The 4630-nt window shown below is 38.8% G+C and overlaps 1 pseudogene; it reads left to right on the top strand.

Annotated features, from left to right (window-relative positions):
• The first annotated feature begins 273 nt into the window (after positions 1-273).
• On the top strand, positions 274-602 carry LOC137755677 (large ribosomal subunit protein eL33 pseudogene; annotated as a pseudogene).
• The last annotated feature ends 4028 nt before the right edge of the window (positions 603-4630 follow it).

Here is a 4630-nt window from a genome sequence, read left to right as displayed (position 1 = left end):
ACAGCTTTTTACATGTCATTTATACCTCAACAAAGTGTTTTTAAAAAAATCACACCACTGCTTTCTGCATAATGCACTGCAAAAGCACAAACAATAAGAAAACTCTTGACCAAACTTAATCAAGCCAGTGAAGTAACATCTTTCCAAAATGGAAATTGTTTGTGCCAGCAAACAAGCAGGAAGGCATTAAAGACCCCACGTTAACAATTGTTATCAAAGCAATCTTAGACCCTGTGGAAGCCTCCTGGGACCAGAACTTCTAAAACGACAAATATGTCTGGAAGGCTGTGGTCCAAGGGTGTTTCTGCTGGCTATAAGCGGGGTATGGAACCAGAGGGAGCACACAGCTCTCCTGAAAACTGAAGGTGTATATACTTGAGATGAAACTGAATTCTATCTAGGCAAGAGATGTTCTTATGTGTACAAAGCAAAGGACAACACAGTGACTCCTGGTGGAAAATCTAACAAAACCAGAGTAATTTGGGGAAAGAACTCGCGCTCATGGAAACAGTGGCATGGTTCATGCCAAAGTCTGAAGCAACCTTCCTGCTAAGGCCATTGGACACAGAATCCATGTGATGCAGTACCCTTCAAGGATTTAAACTTATTGAAAAGTAAATAAATAAGAGTGTGGATTTGTTCAAAAAAAAAAAAAAAGCAATTGTTATCCAGTATTGACATCAATCTGAGGTTGCTCATCCCAAGGAGACCTTGGACTTGAGTTGTGTTGTTCACTGCTGCACTGCAAGACCCAGCACAGTGCACTCAAGATATATTCACCGAATGAATGAATTCAAGAATGACTATAGCCCATGGAAGGTGAGAATTGCAACAGGGTCCCACAGAAAGCCACAAGACTAACCATTCAGATGAGGAGTGAAAATGCAGGGGAACATTTGGCTCAGTCCCATAGTAGCTGTGTGGCTTTGGGCAGGAGAATCAGTCTCTCTGAACCTGTGTTCTTATCTCTACAGTACGAATGGCACTTATGTCAAGGGAGGCTGTGAGTATTAACTGAGAGAAAGTGAGAAATGACACATGACCAAACTCGGGACTCAATTGTTATTCCCTTTCCTCTCATTTCCTTTCATTTTCCTTGAAACATTTCCTTCTCTTTCTCCCAATACATGGGTCATGAAACATTTTCATTGTTACTGAAAATATCAAACCCTGTGCTCTGTGGTCTGCAGGACCACTCGTTCTTCATGTGACCTTGGAAAAGTTACTTAGTTTCTCTAGGCTGTTTCTTCATCTTTCAGACGGGAGAGATGATTCCTCCTGTATTAGAGGGTTGTTTTGGGGATGAAACAAGTTAATGTAAGTGCTTAGAAGAGTTTCAGGCAAACCTCAGCTGTTGTTGTTAAGGTCAAACATACTTGTAAAGAAGGGGAATAATTTTGGTAAAAGTAATTTTGGGAAGCACTGGATTGCTGATAAACAAGGACTAGGAAGCACTATATTTTATACAAATGCTTTGCTATTTCTCAGGTCTAGGAGAAACCCAAAAACGATCTTTCCAAGCATTCACCATCATAGACTCCTCTTGGAAAAAAACAGTATCTGTCTAGTTATCTAAATTTAACTAATACCTTCAATTTCTAATCAACAACAAGCATCCTTATTTTGATGTAATTTACAGTGTTATTTATTATCTGTGTGAGCTTGGAAACATTATTTTACCTCTCTGAACCTTTTCATAAAAGAGAGCTATGGATGTGTAACATCACAGGTTGCTAGTGTTATGCAAGTGGCATAGTCCATAGAAACCACTTATCAACTTCTTTTATTTTTTTTTTAACATCTTTATTGGAGTATAATTGCTTTACAATGGTGTGTTAGTTTCTGCTGTGTAACAAAGTGAATCAGCTATTCATACACATATATCCCCATATCTCCTCCCTCTTGTGTCTCCCTCCCACCTTCCCTATCCCACCCCTCTAGGTGGTCACAAAGCACCGAGCTGATCTCCCTGTGCTATGCAGCTGCTTCCCACTAGCTATCTATTTTACATTTGGTAGTGTATATATGTCAATGCTACTCTCTCACTTCGTCCCAGCTTACCCTTCCCCCTCCCTGTGTCCTCAATTCCATTCTCTACATCTGTGTCTTTACTCCTGTCCTGACCCTAGGTCCATCAGAACAATTAAAAAAAATTTTTTTTTTAGATTCCGTAACTATGTGTTAGCATACGGTATTTGTTTTTCTCTTTCTGACTTACTTCACTCTGTATGACAGACTCTAGGTCCATCCACCTCACTACAAATAGTTCAATTTCATTTCTTTTTATGGCTGAGTAATATTCCATTGTATATATGTGCCACATCTTCTTTATCCATTCATCTGTCGATGGACACTTAGGTTGCTTCCATGTCCTGGCTATTGTAAATAGAGCTGCAATGAGCACTGTGGTACATGTCTCTTTTTGAATTATGGTTTTCCCAGGGTATATGCCCAGTAGTTAGATCGTTGGGTCATATGGTAGTTCTATTTTTAGTTTTTTAAGGCACCTGCATACTGTTCTCCTTAGTCGCTGTATCAGCTTACATTCCCACCAACAGTGCAAGAGGGTTCCCTTTTCTCCACACCCTCTCCGGCATTTATTGTTTGTAGATTTTTTGATGATGGCCATTCTGACTGGTGTGAGGTGATACCTCATTGTAGTTTTGATTTGCATTTCTCTAATGATTAGTGATGTTGAGCATCCTTTCATGTGTTTGTGGGCAATCTGTATATCTTCTTTGGAGAAATGTCTATTCAGGTCTTCTGCCCATTTGTGGATTTGGTTGTTTGTTTTTTTGATATTGAGCTGCATGAGCTGCTTGTAAATTTTGGAGATTAATCCTTTGTCAGTTGCATCATTTGCAAATATTTTCTCCCATTCTGAGGGTTGTCTTTTCGTCTTGTTAATGTTTTCCTTTGCTGTGCAAAAGCTTTGAAGTTTCCTTAGGTTCCGTTTGTTTATTTTTGTTTTTATTTCCATTTCTCTAGGAGGTGGGTCAAAAAGGATCTTGCTGTGATTTATGTCATAGAGTGTTCTGTTATGTTTTCCTCTAAGAGTTTATAGTGTCCGGTCTTACTTTTAGGTCTTTAATCCATTTTGAGTTTATTTTTGTGTATGGTGTTAAGGAGTGTTCTAATTCCATTCTTTTACATGTAGCTTTTTTTTTTTAACATCTTTATTGGAGTGTAATTGCTTTACAATGGTGTGTTAGTTTCTGCTTTATAACAAAGTGAATCAACTATACATATACATATACACCCAAATCTCTTCCCTCTTGCATCTCCCTCCCTCCCACCCTCCCTATCCCACTCCTCTAGATGGTCACAAAGCACCGAGCTGATCTCCTTGTGCTATGTGGCTGCTTCCCACTAGCTATCTATTTTACGTTTGGTAGTGTATTTATGTCCATGCCACTCTCTCACTTTGTCCCAGCTTACCCTTCCCCTCCCCATGTCCTCAAGTCCATTCTCTAGTAGGTCTGCATCTTCAGTCCCATTCTGCCCCTAGGTTCTTCATAACCATTTTTTTTTTTTTAGATTCCGTATATATGTGTTAGCATATGGTATTTGTTTTTCTCTTTCTGACTTACTTCATTCTGTGTGACAGACTCTAGGTCCACCCACCTCACTACAAATAACTCAATTTCATTTCTTTTTATGGCTGAGTAATATTCCATTGTATATATGTGCCACATCTTCTTTATCCATTCATCTGTCAATGGACACTTAGGTTGCTTCCATGTCCTGGCTATTGTAAATAGAGCTGCAATGAACACTGTGGTACGTGACTCTTTTTGAATTATGGTTTTCTCAGGGTATATGCCCAGTAGTGGGATTGCTGGGTCATACGGTAGTTCTATTTTTAGTTTTTTAAGGAACCTCCATACTGTTCTCCTTAGTGGCTGTATCAATTTACATTCCCACCAACAGTGCAAGAGGGTTCCCTTTTCTCCACACCCTCTCCAGCATTTATTGTTTGTAGATTTTTTGATGATGGCCATTCTGACTTGTGTGAGGTGATACCTCATTGTAGTTTTGATTTGCATTTCTCTAATGATTAATGATGTTGAGCATTCTTTCATGTGTTTGTTGGCAATCTGTATATCTTCTTTGGAGAAATGTCTATTCAGGTCTTCTGCCCATTTGTGGATTGGGTTGTTTGTTTTTTTGATATTGAGCTGCATGAGCTGCTTGTAAATTTTGGAGATTAATCCTTTGTCAGTTGTGCAGTTGTGTCATTTGCAAATATTTTCTCCCATTCTGAGGGTTGTCCTTTCATCTTGTTTATGGTTTCCTTTGCTGTGCAAAAGCTTTGAAGTTTCCTTAGGTCCCATTTGTTTATTTTTGTTTTTATTTCCATTTCTCTAGGAGGTGGGTCAAAAAGGATCTTGCTGTGATTTATGTCATAGTGTTCTGCCTATATTTTCCTCTAAGGGTTTTATAGTGTCTGACATTACATTTAGGTCTTTAATCCATTTTGAGTTTATTTTTGTGTATGGTGTTAGGGAGTGTTCTAATTTCATTCTTGTACATGTAGCTGTCCAGTTTTCCGAGCACTGCTTATTGAAGAGGCTGTCTTTTCTCCATTGTATATTCTTGCCTCCTTTGTCATACATTAGTTGACCATAGG

The sequence above is a fragment of the Eschrichtius robustus genome, chromosome 2 (genome assembly GCF_028021215.1).
Source record: "Eschrichtius robustus isolate mEscRob2 chromosome 2, mEscRob2.pri, whole genome shotgun sequence".
In the NCBI taxonomy this organism is placed as follows: domain Eukaryota; kingdom Metazoa; phylum Chordata; class Mammalia; order Artiodactyla; family Eschrichtiidae; genus Eschrichtius; species Eschrichtius robustus.
This window is presented reverse-complemented; position numbering and strand designations above follow the sequence as displayed.